The 19,138-nt window shown below is 41.3% G+C and overlaps 1 protein-coding gene across 26 annotated transcripts in view; it reads left to right on the forward strand.

Annotated features, from left to right (window-relative positions):
* LOC145510137 (uncharacterized) overlaps positions 1 to 19,138 on the forward strand; it is a 520,288-nt gene that overhangs the window by 306,665 nt on the left and 194,485 nt on the right. The window lies entirely within an intron of this gene.

Genomic DNA, 19,138 nt, shown 5'->3' on the forward strand with positions numbered 1-19,138 from the left:
GTAAATAGTGCTCTGTGAACATTTGGATGCATATATCTTTTCAAATTATAGTTTTACCCAGATATATGCTCAGAAGTGAAATTGTTAGATCATATGGTAATTCTAATTTTGATCTCTTAGGGAACCTTGATACTGTTTTCCATAGTAGCTGTACAAATTTACATTCCCACCAATAGTATAAGAGGCTTCCCTTTTCTTCATACTGTCTCCAGCATTTGTTATTTGTAGACTTTTGAGGTTTGTAAAATTGTACGGGGAAAAGGCAGAGGAATCAGAGATCAAATTGCCCACTCCGTTGGATCATCAGAAAAACAAGAGAGTTCCAGAAAAACATCTACTTCTACTTTATTGAGTATGGCAAAACCTTTGACTGTGTGGGTCACAAAAAACTGTGGAAAATTCTTGAAGACATGGGAATACCAGACCACCTGACCTGCCTCCTGAGAAATCTATATGCAAGTCAAGAAGCAACGGTTAGAAATGGACATGGAACAGCAGACTGGTTCCAAATCGGGAAAGGAGTACGTCAAGGCTGCATATTGTCACCCTGCTTCTTTAACATCTATGCAGAGTACATCATGTGAAATGCTGAACTGGATGAAGCACAAGCTGGAATCAAGATTACCAGGAGAAATATTAATAACCTCAGATATGCAGATGACACCACTCTTATGGCAGAAAGCAAGGAAGAACTAAAGAGCCTCTTGATGAAAGTGCAAGAGGAGAGTGGAAAAGCTGGCTTAAAACTCAACATTCAGAAAACTAAGATCATGGCATCTGGTCCCATCATTTCATGGCAGATAGATGGGGACACAGTGGAAACAGTGAGAGACTTTATTTTCTTGGGCTCCAAAATCACTGCAGATGGTGACTGCAGCCATGAAATTAAAATACGCTTGCTCCTTGGAAGAAAAGCTATGACCAACCTAGACAGCATGTTATAAAGCATAGACATTACTTTGTCAAGAAAGTACCATCTAGTCAAAGCTGTGATTTTCCCAGTAGTCATGTATAGAGAGTTGGACCATAAAGAAGGCTGAGCACTGAAGAATTGATGCTTTTGAACTGTGGTGTTGGAGAAGACTCTTGAGAGTCTCTTGGACTGTAAGGAGACCAAATCAGTCAATCCTAAAAGAAATCAACCCTGAATATTCATTGAAAGCACTGATGCTGAAACTGAAGCTCCAATATTTGGCCACCTGATCTGAAGAGCCGACTTGTTAGAAAGGACTCTGATGCTGGAAAGACAGAAGGCAGGAGGAGAAGGAAATGACAGAGGATGAGATGGTTGGATGGCATCACCAACTCAATTAACATGAGTTTGAGCAAGCTCTGGGAGATAGTGGAGGACAGAGGAGCCTGGCTTGCTGCAGTCCATGGGGTTGCAAAGAGTCGGATACGACTGAGTGAGTAAACAGCAACAACAACAGACTTTTAATGATAACCATTCTGATGGGTATGACGTGGTACCTCACAGTAGTTTTGATTTGCATTTTTCTGATGATTAGTGATGTTGAACATCTTTTCATGTGCCTATTGGCCAACTAAATATCTTCTTTTGAGAAACGTCTATTTAGGTCTTCACCAACTTTTGATTGGGTTGGTTGGTTTTTTGTTATTGAATTATATGAGTTATCTGAATATTTTAGAAAGTTAACCCTGTTGGTTTCATCTTTTGCAAATATTTTCTCCCAGGCAACAGATTGTCTTTTCATTTTGTTTATGGTTTCCTTTGCTGTGTAAAAGCTTGTAAGCTTGATTAGATCCTATTTGTCTGTTTTAGCTTTTATTTCTATTGACTTGAGAGATTGGCCTAAGAAAACATTGATATGATTTATATCAGAGAATCTTTGCCTATGTTCTCTTCTAGGAGTTTGATGGTGTCATGTCTTATATTTAAATCTTTAAGCCATTTTGAGGCTTTTTTGTGTGTATAATGTGAGGGTGTGTTCTAACTTCATTGATTTACATTTGACTGTCCAGCTTTCTCAATACCACTTGCTGAAGAAACTATTTTTTCTCCATTGTATATTCTTGCCTTCATTGTCAAAGATTAATTGACTATAAGTGTGTGAGTTTATTTCTGGGCTCTCTGTTCTGTTCCATTATCCATATGTCTGTTTCTGCGCCAATACCATGCTGCTTTGATTACTATAACTTTGTAGTATTCTGAAGTCTGGGAGAGTTATGCCACCAGCTTTATTTTTTCCCCTCAGGGTTGTTTTGGAAATTCTGAGTCTTTTATGGTTCCATTTAAATTTTAGAATTATTCTAGTTCTGTGAAAAATTTCATGGGTAATTTGATAGAGATCCCATTAAATCTGTAGGTTGCTTTGGGTAGTATGGCCATTTTAACAATATTCTTCCAATCTAAGATCATGAGATATCTTTTCATTTCTTTGAATCATCTTCAGTTTCCTTTATCAATGTTTTATAGTTCTCAGCATATATCTTTTACCTCCTTGGTCAAGTTTATTCCTAAGAATTTTATGTGATTTTAAAAGATATTTTAAAAATACATTTATGTGGTTTTTTTTACTTTCTGTTTGTGATATTTCACTGCTAGTATAAAGAAATGCAGCAGGTTAGTCTTGTATCCTGCTACCTTGCTGAATTTATCAATTCTAGTAGTTTTTGTTTGAATTCTTTAGGGTTATCTATATTATACAGTATCAGGCTTCCCTGGTAACTCAGACAGTAAAGAATCTGCCTGCAATGTAGGGGACAAGGGTTCAATTCCTGGGTCAGAAATATCCCCTGGAGAAGGAAATGGCAACCTACTCCAGTATTCTTGCCTGGAGAATCCCATGGACAGAGGAACCTGGTAGGCTATAGTCCATGGGGTTGCAAAGAGTTGGACACAACTGAGCGATTAAGCACATGTTTTTAGTATCATGTCATCTGCCTACAATGACAATTTTACCTCTTCTCTTCTAATTTGGATTCTTTATTTCTTGTTCTTGCCTGATTGGTGTGGCTAGGACTTCCAGTAATCTGTTGAATAGAAGTGGTGAGAGTGGCCATCTTTGTCTTGTTCCAGATTTCAGCAGGGAGCCTTTCAGCTTTTCACAATTGAGTATTATGTTTGTCATAAATAGCTTTTATTATGTTGATATATGTTCCCTTTATATCACTTTGTTAAGAGTTCTTATCATAAATCAATGTTGAATTTTATCAAATGACTTTTTCGCATCTAGAGATGATCATGAGGTTTTTATTTTTTTCTTTTGCTGATATAAGTATCACTTTTATTGATTTTCATATGTTGAATCATCCTGGTGACCTTGGAATGAATCCAGCTTGATCATAGTATATGATCTTTTTTATGTGTTGTTGGATTCATTTTAGTAATATTTTGTTGAGAATTTTTGCATCTATATTCATCAAAGATATTAGCCTGTACTTTTCTTTTTTGGTAGTGGCTTTGTCTTTTGGTATCAGGGTGATGGTGGCTTCAGAGAATGATTTTGGGAATGTTCTCTCTTCTTCAACCTTTTGGAAGAGTTTGAGAAGGACTTAGTTGTTTATCTTTAATTCTTCCCAGAAATCTTAAGAAGAAATAGATAAATCCCATCTCAAATGGGATTTATCCACCACTCCACAAATACACCTTTCACCTCTCAAATATATTTAAAAAGCATGAGAGATATCTGTCCTGGTTTGATTATATACTCAGCCCAGTATCCTAAAATTGTTTTAAATGCAAACTTTTAAAATTCAGGAACATAGGAATTTCATGGTATCCTGGAAATAATTATTGATTTTTCAGATGAGTAAACTGAGGTTCAGAGAGGTAAAATGATTTACCCAAGGTCACATGATTCATGCTTTATAGAGCCAAAACCAAAATTTGAATCTCCAATTCTTACTTAGGTCAGAGCATAAAAAGAATTAATGGTCACAATAATGTCCCCAAAATCTCACAACAGCTCAAATCCTTCCAGAATGACTGTCCTGGAATGAATGACCTTTAGCCATTCTGCAATCCTTACTAGGCAAGAAAGAGAACGTGAGGTTTCTGGAAACATGTTGAACAATCCCAGGACTGAAACAAAAGGATTTTCTGCCTGATCCTTAATTATACACAAAAGTTCCAAAACAACCCAATTTCCATAAGCATTCATTGCTGTTTTACATTATTTGGGGGGCCCTTACCTTCTCTATATTCCCTTTTTCCTTACCTCCCCCCCAAAAAATAAAGGTCTTTGCTAACTCAGGCTTAAGCTACAGAATTTTCTATGCTGTCCTAAGAGGATACTGCATGCCTATAACTTGTTTTTCCTTAAGCACCTAAGGTTTTGACTTGTAGGACACTGCTATTTGTTAAGCATCATGGGATGATTAATTAATATTTTGCCATCTCTCTTTCCAACTCCATCAGGAGGAAGTAGTTGTTCAGTTTTCATTCTTCCTTTATGGCAACAACTGCAAACCCCGACTCTTGGTTAACAAAGAAGGAAAAATTTGTAAGCATCCTGGGATTAATTACTACTGGGATCTTTCTGCCCATCCATGCTAATAAAATATGAGACTTCTCTCTATTTATCATCTTTATTTCCTCAGAGACACCAGAAAACAGCACCACAACCACCATCAACAGAGTGGAATGAATCTGATTAAGGCAGGAGCCCAACATCCCGAATCCTTCATCACACTATCAGAGATTAAAAAGGTGTTGGTGGGGGAGAGGCATACAGCACAGAGTACCTATGTGACCTTTTGTCTGCTGTACACCACAATTGCCAGCCAGATTAGCATCTGAGGCAGAAAGTGGAAGGGCCTAATGTTCAGCTCTGTGTTTATGTTGAAACTAATTTCCTTTCCAGCATTTGAGGACTTGACCACTGAGTCTTCCTGGCAGGTCTGACTTTTTTGCCAAAGAACTCAGAATCTTTCTTGTCTTAGAAGAGAATATGCTGTCTCACTGGTCTGCAACAGGTTCCTGAGCCCCAAAATGCCGGGTCAGAGCCTTGCTTGTGCTGCTTGTTGACTATTTGCAATGAAGATTGGCCCAAAGCAATGCCAAAACCCTTGGTAAGGTACGCCCTTTGTCAGATCTTCCTGTAAGACTCAGAAGACCTGCTTTCACTGTGATTTTTTCTTACTACTATTTGTAGGATCATTTGAATAATACCTGTTCCTTCCCCATGATGTTAATCTCCATGAAGCCAGCTTTTGCATCCTGTTTCCCTGGTATATGCAGCCCCCAGCACACTCCATGGCATGTAGGACACATTTGTGAAATGGATGCAGTCTGGTGAGACTAAGCAGGTATCCTGAGCAACATTTTTTCCTGATAAAGAAACTAAGCCCTTAGAGAGGTTAAGCACCTCATCCAAGGTCATGAGCTAGTTAGCAAGAGATTAAAGACTAGAACCTAAGCCAACTTAACTTCTAATACAACATACTTACTATACTTATATGTGTGTAGGTTGTTCAGAGGATCTGGATTTTAATCTTGACCCTTCTGATTCCTTGCCATGTAACCTTGATAAAGCTATATAACTTTTCTAAGCATTATTTTCTTCATTTGCAAGATGGAGTTAATAATGTACATACATTGTGAATCAATATAGCTAATATAATAACTATCAACCATTATTCTAGGAATGCTGCAAAAAATCTAGATTTTATTCATTAAAAATTTGTGGTAGTTTCAGTAAGAACTTGATTGGTGTTGGCCTTTTCAAAATCTATGAAGACCTCCAAGCTCTTAAGAGCTAGTCAGAACTTACTTGAGGGGAAGAGGGAGAGAAGAGATGAAAGATTTAGAATGCAAATAGAAGATCTTAACAACATTTGGGAAACAGTGCTTTTAAACTGCTTAAAAGGACAAATTGTTTTTAAAATGTCAAATTAGGCATTTTTAGACGCATTTATTTGCAGACAACCCTGTTACTATAATTGTAAACACTTCTTCTCTATTCATTAAAGTAGGTTCCCTAAGGGGGTTCTTTAGTACATTTATTAGCCTGCTTCCAATTAGTATTCAGTGCTTAAAAGTAACAAAATTGCATGTCCTTTAAAATATCTTGTAATTGATCTACTATTCCAGCAAGCCCCCACCCCACCCCTATCTCCCACCTCCATCTGATGCTGCCATTTCTTTACACAGAGCAGTCTCTTCCATCCCTCCAAACCTCTACATTTGCTATTTCTGTTGCAGGAACACCCTCCCCCAGATCTTCACAGAGAACTTTCCTTCTTATCACTGGAGCCAGGACATGTTCATTCCTCTGTGGGCACCTTATTAAAAGAGCCCTCTCCGCCTCACACAACTTCAACTCACCTTGGTTTAAGCTACTTTCATTCCCAACCTGCACTGGGAATTAATCTGAACCTGTGTGGGTTTATTTAATGTCTGTGTCCACCTTCTAGGCTGGAGGCTTCATGAGAGGAGAGGCCTCTCTTTGTTCCTGTACCTAGAATAGTGCCTGGTATGTAGCTGGTGCTCAGTAATTATTCAGTGAATGAATGAAATGTACAGTTTCTAGACCAATTTGATGTCTGGGTTAGAAAAAGCTGATCAGAGTTAATCCAGATAGATGCAAACACGTAAACACAAAGTCCTTAAATCTCTCTAGCATGAAAGCTCTTTCTTTCAGAAATAGCAAGCAATTTCAGAATTTTTACAGCAAATCAGCTGCAATATTGGCAAACACTGGTTGTCAGGGAGATGAGAACTATTTAAAGGATGGTTAAGATTGACTGATGTTTTAATGAAATGACGTACAATAAACCTCACCTTTCTCTCTCTCCTTACCCAGCACACACGACTCCACCACCCTTTTGAAAGCTTTAACCTAGAAATTCTTGAGACCAAATGCCTTATTTTGTGAAATTAATACAAGCTGGAAGAAGATAGTAAAGGTATCATTTATACAGGTGCACAAATTCTAGGCTTGATAAATATTAAATCAGTCTTTCAGGGAAGCCAATATAAACAGTATGTTATCACTGATTAATTTATTTCAGAATCTCCATCTGATTTACTCTCATAAGAGCTGGATGGAAGTTTCATTATTTGATATTGAATATGGTGATGCAACTTTGTACTAATGAGGAAAGTTACTGATCCACAAAGATTACATGCCTTGTTTAAGGAAATCCAGGAAGTCAGTGGGAACAGATGGGAAAGGAGAATTCTAACTCCTGCCTCTCTCTCTACTTGTCAAACCTTCCTCTCCTCACTATGGGTTTTTTCCTTTCCCAGTTGCAAACTATCTCTCCCTTTTCACCTCTGCTCCCCATCTCCACCCTTCTCTACTGCTTTCAAAACCATCTTTCAGGTCTATATTTTGGAGATAGATGGATAAGAAGGAGGTAGTTTCACCAACTGGTACTAAGAATGATACATATAAACTAAGTCTCCCAATCTCAGGTACCTACAGGGGCTTAAATAATTTAAGTCAGTGACCTAGGTTGAGTGCCACACAGTAGAGAGTGGTGGAGACTGTGTCAAGAAGGAATGGCATGTGCCCCTTTAGAGGGGACAGCTACTCTACAGCTCTGGTCCATTGTTGCTATGAAATGTGAATCCAGCATGACTAGATTTTTTAAGCTGGATATTTGGGGGTTTATGGAAAATTCCCCAAATTTTAAAACTCCAAATTTTTTCATGGCTGGATTCAGCCCATAGGCTGTCTATTTGCAAACTTGATTTAAATGTGCTTGGCTCAGTCCTTATCAATGGCTGAACCCACTCCAACTCCTGGGACTTCATCATCCTGTCTTACTCTCCACCTCCCTTCCCACCATACCCTCCCCGCCACAGCCCAGCATGTACTCCATGCACTCCTTTTTTTTTTTTTAATTTGTTTATTTTCTCTCTCTCTTTGCTCTTCCTGTGTTCTGATGTTTACAGAGTTGTGTTCCCTCATAAGGCAGAGTTAGTGGAGAGAAGAAAGCTGAGGGCATGAGAAGTGGGGCTCATTTACTAGGCTCAGGCTGGAGGCTTGCAGTAGAAGTGAGAAGACAGAGTAGAGTGGAGGAACTTGGCTTGGCCATAGCCCCTGGGTACTAATGAACATCCAGCTTAGAAAAATGTGGCAAACAAATGCCAAGGTGGGGTCCCAAGCAACCCCCATGCTCTTCTCTCATTATCCTCTCAGCTTCTCCCTCACTAGTTCTCCAGGCTCGTGATAACATTGTCCGAAGGTTCCAGAGGCCTTTCCGCATGATCTGAGAACAATAAGTAAACAACCAAAGGAAAAATTTATACTGCTTTCCAAAGTAAAATCCTAGGCTACAGTTGTGAAGCCAGAGTGGACTCCGGCCCACATTCTGTCTTGGTGAGGAACTGTCTGCCAGCGGTCAGGGTCCATGATGGCAACCTTGAGCAGGAGCTGACATTAGTCACAGCTCTGTCTCCACATCCCAAGGCACCATTTAAATAGCCTGTCTCCCTGGAATGGAGAACAGGCCACACAAAACATAGAAATAACAGTCCCTATGGAAAGATTCTAATGCTTTACATGTATTACCCATTCATTCTACCTCTATGGGATAGGTACTATTAATTTCGTTTTATAGATGGGGGAACTAAGTCATAGAAAGGTTAACTATTTTACCCAAGGTCACAAATACAGCTTTCCTAAGAATACTGTGAAAACTAAATGGGATTCTGCATGTGCTACTGTAATAAGATGCAAAGTACTGAAGAAGTGTTCATTTTAATTTTAAACTAATTTGCACAAAGCTATTAGCAGCAGATAATATGTTAATATATTACCCTTCCCAGGGGACTCATTCACTCAATAAATATTGATTGAGCATCCTCTATTGCACCCTAGATGTAGGGATGCATAAAGGAGCTTCTAGAATCTCCAAGAATCAGTTCAAAGTGGAGTCATAATAGATGAAGAGTTCCCCTCCTCCCACCACATGGCCCTAAACTGGGCACACCACTTGGCCTTGTTCTTAAGCTAGGTGATTCTTTCCAGAGAATGCACAGCTCAGTGGGAAGAGCCTGCCCTGAGGGGCCCCATGATTTGCAGAACTGCTAAGGCCCTCTGGCCATACTATTGTCTGTCTGTGAGTAGACAATAAATCCTCAAGCCCTTGTGTCACTCAGTATCACTTTTGCTGCCTTTCAGTTCAGTTTAGTTCAGTTGCTCAGTCGTGTCTGACTCTTTGCGACCCCATGAACCGCACGCAGCATGCCAGGTCTCCCTGTCCGTCACCATCTCCCGGAGTTCACCCAAACTCATGTCCATTGAGTCGGTGATGCCATCTAACCATCTCATACTCTGTCGTCCCCTTCTCCTGCTGCCTTCAATCTTTCCCAACATCGGGGTCTTTTCCAATGAGGCAGCTCTTCGCATCAGGTGGCAAAAGTATTGGAGTTTCAGCTTCAACATCAGTCATTCCAATCAACACCCAGGACTGATCTCCTTTAGGATGAACTGGTTGGATCTCCTTGCAGTCCAAGGGACTCTCAAGAGTCTTCTCCAGCTCCACAGTTCAAAAGCATCAATTCTGCGGCGCTCAGCTTTCTTCACTGTCCAACTCTCACATCCATACATGACCACTGGAAAAACCATAGCTTTGACTAGACAGACCTTTGGTGACAAAGTAATGTCTCTGCTTTTTAATATGCTGTCTAGGTTGGTCATAACTTTCCTTCCAAGGAGTAAGCATCTTTTGATTTCATGGCTGCAATCACCATCAGCAGTGATTTTGGAGCCCCCCAAAATAAAGTCAGCTACTGTTTCCACTGTTTCCTCATCTATTTGCCATGAAGTGATGGGACCAGATGCCATGATCTTAGTTTTCTGAATGTTGAGCTTTAAGCCAACTTTTTCACTCTCCTCTTTCCTTTCATCAAGAGGCTCTTTAGTTCTTCTTCACTTTCGGCCATAAGGGTGGTGTCATCTGCGGATCAGAGGTTATTGATATTTCTCCTGGCAATCTTGATTCCAGCTTGTGCTTCCTCCAGCCCAGCGTTTCTCATGATGTACTCTGCATATAAGTTAAATAAGCAGGGTGACAATATGCAGCCTTGATGTACTCCTTTGCTGCCTTTGCCTGCTTTGTATCAAGGTCCCTTCTGAGACACTCCTTCCTCCTCCCACTCCTATTCCTGGGTGCTAGGGTCAAGTCCATGGTAGGTTACCTTGACATGATTATAAGTGGCAAGTTCCAGAAGAGCCTCAGATGAACCTGCTTCCCTTCCCTTCTCACAGGATAAACTCTTTCCTTCTACTTTGGGACATTTTACTGACATCCACAAAGACCAGTAATGTGGTGGCCCAATAGTGTTTATGGGAAGGGATTCAGGCCAGCTTGTGCTTGTCAGCTGGGAGAGTGAATTCCCTCTGGGGAGTCCCATTTTCTCCATGAGTGAACTGGGAAGGCGATCGAGATGTTCTCTGGGTTTCCTTATTGTTACCACTATCATATTCAAGATCTTCTTAGACACTCAGCCAGATGGAAGGGAATGCGGGGGCACTCTAGGCAAAGCTGGCTTCCTCGCAGGCAGGGTAGACATCCGCCCCTGTGGTATAATTCCAGGAGTGGGAGGCCCTTCCACTTTCCTGATGATAGCAACTCTGCCAAAGTATAGTCATTTGCCAAGACTAAACCCATGTTAAAAAGCAGTATCATTACAGAATCTTAGCTTTAAGTATCCTTAACTCTGAAGGGGAATGCATCTTGGGATTGCATTTTTAAAAAAAAAACAAAAAACAAACCTTTCATAGTGGTGTGAAGCCAGCAGTTGCCAAGGGAAATAAATAAGATAGAACTTTTGGAAACTAGCAAGGACAAAACGTTGAGTGAAGTCTCTTGGGAAGAGAAACAGTATTTGTCTTTTCACTGCTATATTCCTGGTATATCCACGGTCCTCTTTATCTTTAAGCCCATCTTTATTTGACAGAGAAGTAAATGAACAGTCCTCAGCTTTGGATGAAGGAAGGGAGAGAGAATTCCTGGGAAGAGCCTATGCTTTCTGGCAAAGGGTGAATAGAACCAACCTAAGATGAGTTGAGTGAGCACAGAGAATTCAGAGTTGCATGGAGTTGGAGGTCTCATCCACTGGCCACAAAAGGAGGAACCCTGGAGGAGGCCATCACCAGCCTTCAGCTTTCATTCTTTTGACATTGTTCATGTTGGGTGGGGTTCCTGCTAAGAGAGACAGTCTACTTAATGACTTTGAGCACACGCTTTGAAATCAGAGATTGAACACTGGTCCTGTCACCTACCAGTCCACCAATCTGTGACATCAAAAACATTACTTCATCTCTCTGTGCCTCACATCCCAGTATGTTAAAACAGGATGCTCATAGTAACTAGCCCATAGGAGTATAATAAGGGTTAAAGGTGAGACTGTTTGCAAAACACCTCACCCAGTGCTGCACTGGGCAATGCTGAATAAATGATATGCTGAATTTGATGAAGTACAGACAATTCTGAGAAACTAGGTTTATGAATGTCAGTGTCCCTTGGCTTGGGGGTGAGGGAATGAATCCCATTGTGATCTGATACCAAGGTCAGATCAAGACTCTGGGAAAGTCCCTGACCCCCTGTGTGCCTCATTTTCTTCTTCTGCAAAAGGAGTATGATAATTATACCTACACCATGGGATTTAGGAGAGGATTCGTTTATTCAGCAAATATTTGTTAAGCAACTTTTATGTGCCAGAAGCTGCCCTGTGCACATGGGATACTTCTGTGAACAAAATAGGTAGAGATTAGGAGCCAACATGTAGATCTTCTGAAAGAGTTCCTGTAATTTAGTAAAGCCCTCAGGGAAAGAAATTAAGAGGACGTCAGTGACAGAAGAATACCAACAATCTAATACAACTTCATAGCCTCCAAACCAAATTTGCCAGTTCCAGGTTCCCAGCTCTGTGACACTAGACAAGTTCTTAACCTCTTTGGATGTCAGTCTTTCTCATCTGTAAAAACATGATAACAACTCCCTTCGTGAGGGTTGTATAGCACTGAAGTAAAGTGCCTGGTACATATTAGGCCATCTCTGCAAGTTGGTTACTGTATTAGTTTCCTAGGGCTGCCATAAAAAACTTGGTGGCTTAAAACAACAGGAATATATCCTCTCATAGTTCTGAAGGCCAGAAGTACAAAATCAAAGTGTTGGCAGAATTGGTTCCTGCTAGAGGCTCAGAGGGAGAATCTGTTCCGTGCCTCTGGTTCTAGCTTCTGAAAAAGAACTCGTTGTAGACAACCCTTGGCTTTCTTTGGCTTCTAGCTCCATTCCTCCATTGTCTGCTTTCATCCTCACCTGTTCTACTCTGTGTCTGTGAGTTCTCTCCTCTTCTTCTAAGGACACCAGTCGTTGGATTTAGAGCTCATCCTAATCCAATATGTCTTCATCTTGTCCCGAGTACATCAGCTAAGACCCTTTTTTCAAGTAAAGTCACATTTTGAGCTTCCAGTTGGACATGAATTTGGGAGGGCAACTATTGAACTCAGTTTAGTCCCTTTCTAACCTCTCTTCACTACAAGGTTTCTGAGTCAAGATTTTTGAGTGAGATATAGCAGGCTTTATGTTCTAGAACCTGAAGCCTTGCATCGCACGGTCTCCCCCACCCCCACCCCGTTTCACCCATATCCCGTCTAGAACCGGAAAGTTCATGCTGTCTCTTTGTAAATACTATTGAATCATCACAGGGAATGGACTAGAAGCTTGTAACCACTTGGGAATCATTTTGCTGGTGAAGGAGGTTTAAAAGCTTGATTTAAAAGCTTAAGAGTTTAAGAGTTTCCTCACCTGGGCACAAAGCCCAGGTTTAAGAGTTTAAAGAGTTTAAGAGTTTCCTCACCTGTGTCCACCACCAAGAAATGAGGCATTGCTTACCTTGGAAAATGAGTCCATTCTTTCCAGACCAGTGGGGATTGAACTCTGATGATTGAGTAACTAACAATCTGAGGTATTAATGAATCAACCCATTACATTTCTAGCTATTATGTCTACATTTCAGCAGAGACCTTCTGGAGACAAGCTTTTAAATCAAGGGAGTGGCTCTGATGGTAGAACTGTCATGCGCTTTGGAGGGCTGCTGTGTGAAGGTGTTTGAAGAAAGGTAGAACTGTGGCCATCCAGTTTAACCCTGCTAACATTTCTTGTAGGGGCTAGCAGCTTCCACATGCAGGGCACTGATCTTAACACCCAAATGGAACTTACTGACCGTAATCCCAATTCCTGCCTATCAGGGATTGCTGATAAAGTAACTGGACAAATAACAGTAAAGGGAGATGCACTATGAAAGAGATGTGAAGGACATACATGGGAAAGGCAGAGACTAATTTTGATGATGCTGCTGAAAGCTCAGTTTCTGAGTACACTGGTGCCGCATCTCGGGGACAGAATTTTGTTGAAGTAGAAAGATAGCATTTTTGACTTTGCCAGGCAAAGGGGGCCACAGCAGGCTAATGCCATCAAAACCCTGTGTCCCAATTTAGGAAACACAGTGAGAGGTTTTGGATGTGATCAGCTTGTGGACATTCTTCTGATGGGTTGGTGGTGAGATAAGTAGGAGTCACCATCATCAACCTTCAGGTCCAACTGCCCTGGGGTCTACATGCTTCTGGGCAGCATACCATTGTTAAATTTCTCCCACCTGAGGCGATTTCAGTATCTGCAATGTAGCTCAAAGATATTGTTGTGTATATGTTTAGGTGGGAAACAGGACCTTACCCTAAGACTGCTCTTGACTGCTTGTTTCTCCCAGGTCTCACATCCCCTCCCTTCCCTAATTAACAACTGCTTGAATCTGCCCATTGGAACTCAGGAAGGGTCATGGAGGCTGAATGAAGGCTGCTTCCTATAATCAAAGGAAGGCCTTGGGGGACACAGAAAGGCTTTTTGCCCAGGAGCCCCTCAGGGCCCTGCGTGGTATCAATGGCAATGTGCTGAGAGATTAAATTTCAAAACTTCGAGGAATAGGCAGATTTTAAAGGGTGAAGTGGCAAGAAAAGGTCATGAGGGATGACATTCCAGGCTGAGGGACCAGCAGAAACAAAATCATGGTAATGGGGGAAGGCAGAGTACACCCAGCAACTATGTGTTATCTAGACAGGTGGTTGGAGCATGCTAAGAGGCTACATGGGAAGTTAGGACTAGAGAATTAAACCCAGTCTTGGTGGTGGAGGGCCTGACTGCCAGAGGTTGATCTGAAGGCCACGGCTGATGCAGGAGAGTAACACGCTTAGGAGCAGCAGTCTGCCTGGCATCATGCTGCTGTCCTCCTTTAGTATCACAGAAGTTACTTCTCAGAGCCACTGACTCCTGGTCTATAAAATGTAGGTGGCAATTGTCCTACCTCATAGATTCCTTGTAAAAATTTCATAAAGTAATGCATGTGACTGCATAGAACAGCGCCGGGCACACACTAAGCAGTTGATAAATGCTCATTACGAACTGCAAAGTTTTGGTAAGGGAAATGATTAAATTGAGGGGTGCTTGGTAGGTATGTGGGTTGATTTTTTCAGGGTACATACAGCTCATGGCTACCCAGACAAGCTGTCTGGTTGAGGGCAAGGAACTGAGGGAGGCTCTAGGGCAAGGTGGCTCCTTTTTGGCCTTAGGAGAAGCTGGTTGAGAATTGGGGGCAGGCTAAGAGGAAGGACAGGGACAAGTCTATAGCTGGGGTTGGGCCCACAGGCAGCACCACAGAGGGGGAGCCTGAAGGGAAGCTGAATTTTTTCAGCAGTCACAGGGGGAATAGTTTGCTTTCGTTGTCTCCAAAAAGCAGTTTCTCTTTTCTAGAGAGGGTAGACAAGATCTCAGAGTATCCAGTGTGTCCCCTCGGGAGCTATTTAACCAAAGGGGTCAAGGGTGGAGGAAACAGCACAGACAAAGACCTAGGGGTAGAATGCACTGCAGGGAATAGCCAAGCAGGCACAGGGCAATTGCAAGCGCTGGTCCCTGCTTAGAGGTGCCCAGAAGGTGAGATTGTCACCAATGTACTGCAGTTGTCTCATTTATACCAGAACCCGTATGCCCTCCCTTCTCCCCTGCTTGTGCAGAGCCCACTTGTCCTCTGTGGCCCTGCTCAAGCTCATGCCCTGCTTGGAAAAAACTTTTCCAGCAGCCCAGGCTATGCTAATCTCTCCTGTATCTGAACTCCAGTTGTGCTAAAGACAGACTCAAGCTGTTTAGCACTGAAGTTGTTATTTACCCTGCCAGACAGAGAAGGTGACTACTCAGAGGTTTCTCGTGTAGAGTAAATGAAACAACTCTTACAAGCACTCAGCACAGTACCTGGTGCCTAATCAGTGCACAGTAAGTGCTGGCAGTTCTCCTGCTGCTGCTGTTCTTCCTCCTCCTTCGCATCGGTATTATTGTCACTGCTTGGGAACACATGGTGGATGGCATCCTTGGGAACAACACACCACTGGGGCCATGGGTGCGGTGGCGTTAGCTGTTATTCCAGCCCTTTCTCTCCCCCTCAGGAAAACATTCTAGAGAGCTAAGTGAATGGATGTGACATTATTATTATGATAACCTTGAATCCACTCTAATTCATGTTTATTTTTTAACCATCTGCCAACAGTGGTACTTTAGCTTCATGAGTCATACATTCCTTGTGGCAGATCTCATAATATATGGTGACTCACCAGTGCACTGTGGCCCTGAAGGTGAAAACTTCTACTAGAGTTTTCACTTGTGTTACTTCTGCCTTCCTGGTTAGATTGTAAACTCTGTGAGGACAGGAACCCTGCTGACTTCTTCCCTCCCCACCATAGTACTCAGTATACTGGTTGGCATGTGGCTGTTGTTAACTAATCATGTGCTGATGAACTGATAAATCAGACTTAACAGCTTCTGGCTTATATTTCATCAGCAATGCTTATAGAAAGATACAGGTTGTTTAAATGGTGGAAATTTCAGAGGCATGTCTATAGTTTTATCGCATTCCTATGAAAATCTCTATAAAGGGAGAAAATTATATATTCATCAAGACTTTTGGGGCATATAAGTGTTGGAAGCCTAACTGAAAAAGAACTGGCAGAAATTAGTTCGTATAACTGAAAAAGTCCAAAGGTGTAGTTAAGTTCAGGTAAAGCTGGATGCAGGTCCTCAAATTTTGTCAGCAGGACTATGTCTCAGTCCTCCACTCTGTTTTTCTTCTTAATTTTCAAGCATGTTCTACACAGCTGGTGGCAAGGAGCTGCCAACAGCTTCAGGCTTATATTCGATCAGCTTGACAACAGCAGGCAAAACCCTGTCACTTTCCCAGATCATGTTAACAGAATGTGGACCTGACACTGAGACTCAGAATGGGCCACATGTCTATACTTAAACCAGTTCCTGTGACTCAGCTTGATCAGTTATTGGTTACCTGCTGAGCTGAGATATTATCCAACACCACTGGGCTGGATGTTCAGAAAGAATGATTTCCCAAAAGATAATCTTTATACAGTTCCTAGAGATAGAAGAAATGGGTACTAAACAGGCAAATATTTTTGGCATTTGGCAAGCCTGAGTAAAGGCAATGATTATGTGTAGAAGCAGGAACGACTGTTTCCATGTCAACTGCTGTCACCATGGTGAGAAAGATACCAATCCATTGCATCATGTGTGCATGCCGGGGGCCTTTTGCAGGAAATTTCAAACTATGACTTTGGTGCTAACATTTCAAAGTTGCACTTATGAGGCCCTCACAGAGAGAGCCTGTCCCCACCAGACTGAAGAGCCAATGATGGCATCTGCTAACTAGGTGAAGAGGAACTTTGCATGTTACTGAACACAGTTTACATAACCAGCATGAGGGAAAATCTGGGGACAGCTGCTGGTCAATTAGCAAGAAGGTGAATACCCTTTGTCTTGGTCTGATTGCTCTAGCTCAAAAATTATCTTTTTAAAAAAGATTTATCTTTTCATTTATTTGGCTGTGTTGGGTCTTAGTTGTGGCATGTGGGATCTTCGTTATGTCATGCAGGATCTTTCATTGCAGCACGCAAGCTCTCTAGTTGTGGAGCATGAGCTCATTAGTTGCGGTGTTTGGGCTCCAGAGCACATGGGTTTAGTTGCTCCTTGGCAGGTGTGATGTTAGTTTTCAAACCAAGGATCAAGCCCACATCCCTTGCATTCCAAGGTGAATTCTTAACCACTGGACCACCAGGGAAATCCCAGAAATTGCTTTTTCATGTGGCCCCAGAAAAGACAATAATTCACCATTCTACCCCTATGCTTGATCTTTTCTTGTTGATTGTTTTCCATTCTCCATAAACAAGAGTTGGCTTTGACCAGAATTGTAGCTGCCTACCACTATGGAGAAATGTACTGGTTTGGCAAGGGGTATCTTCATGAAGATAAAGGTCTTCTTGGCCATGTGCTCTCAAAGAGAAAAAAAAAAATCCAACTTAGTTTTTCCTGTTAGAGAACTGTACTGAGAGATCTTAATTAACATTATGTCTATTTTGTAATAATCTGTTAATAGTAACAGTGGTGGGCAGAACAGGGACCATCAAACTTTAGAATAACAAAGTAAGAATTGGCTTTATTAATCATTCCCACCCTGTAGCTTTCTAAGTTCATCAGCGGAATCTGTCTTGTTCACTGCTGTATTCCTAGTGCTGGCATAATGTCTAGAACACAAGGGTGTGCCAGCATTCCTTATTCTTGTTCATGGCAGGCATCACTAATCAATCACCTTACTTTTTCCATTGATCAAGAGTATGGTCTCAGAGGAAACAACCTAACCTACCACCTAAAGGAATTTGAGAAGGGCAAAAAGCCCCAAAGTCAGTAGAAGAAAGGAAATAATAAAGATCAGAGAACAAATAAATAAAATAAAGCTATATATAGATAGATAGCACAGTGATAAAGAACAGGAGTCGTGGGTTCAGTCCCTAGGTTGGGAAGATTCCCTGGAGTAGGAAATGGCAACCCATTCCAGGATTATTGCCTGGAAAATTCCCTGCACAGAGAAGCCTGGTAGGCTGTAGTCCATGGGGTCACAAAGAGTCAGCCATAACTGAGTGACTGAGCACGTGCACACACACACACATATATATATAAAGAGCAATAAAATCAAGAAAGAGTTTTTTTTTCATTTATTTTTTTATTGAAGGATAATTGCTTTACAGAATTTTGTTGTTTTCTGTCAAACCTCAACATGAATCAGCCATAGGTATACATATATCCCCTCCCTTTTGAACCTCCCTCCCATCTCCCTCCCCATCCCACCCCTCTAGGTTGATACAGAGCCCCTGTTTGAGTTTCCTGAGCCATACAGCAAATTCCCATTGGCTATCTATTTTACATATAATAATATAAGTTTCCATGTTACTCTTTCTATACATCTCACCCTCTCCTCCCCTCTCCCCATGTCCATAAGTCTGTTCTCTATGTCTGTTTCTCCATTGCTGCTCTGTAAATAAATTCTTCAGTACCATTTTTATAGATTCCATATATGTGCATTACAATACAAAATTTATCTTTCTCTTTCTGACTCACTTCACTCACTCTGTATAATAGGTTCTAGGTTCATCCACCTCATCAGAACTGACTCAAATGCATTCCTTTTTATGGCTGAGTAATATTCCATTGTGTATATGTACAAAAACTTCTTTATCCATTCATCTGTCAATGGACATCTAGGTTGCTTCCATGTTCTAGATATTGTAAATAGTACTGCAATGAATAGTAGAATACATGTGTCTTTTTCAGTTTTGGTTTCCTCAGAGTATATGCTTAGGAGTGGGATTGCTGGATCATCTGGTGGTTTTAGTCCTAGTTTTTTAAGGAATCTGCATACTGTCTTCCATAGTGGCTGTATCAGTTTACTTTCCCACCAATAGTGCAAGAGTGTTCCCTTTTCTCCACACCCTCTCTAGCATTTAATGTTTGTAGACATTTTGATGGTGGCCATTCTGACCGGTATGAGGTGATGTTTCATTGTGGTTTTGATTTGCATTTCTCTAATAATGAGTGATGTTGAGCATCTTTTCATGTGTTTGTTAGCCATCTGTATGTCTTCTTTGGAGAAATGTCTGTTTAGGTCTTTTCTCCACTTTTTGATTGGGTTGTTTGTTTTTCTGGCACTGAGTTGTATGACCTGCTTGTATATTTTGGAAATTAATCCTTTGTCAGTTATTTCATTTGCTATTATTTTCTCCAGTTCTGAGGGTTGTCTCTTCACCTTGCTTATAGTTTCCTTTGCTGTGCATAA

Source organism: Giraffa tippelskirchi, chromosome 6 (genome assembly GCF_054371585.1).
Source record: "Giraffa tippelskirchi isolate mGirTip1 chromosome 6, T2T-mGirTip1v1.2.pri, whole genome shotgun sequence".
Classification (NCBI taxonomy): domain Eukaryota; kingdom Metazoa; phylum Chordata; class Mammalia; order Artiodactyla; family Giraffidae; genus Giraffa; species Giraffa tippelskirchi.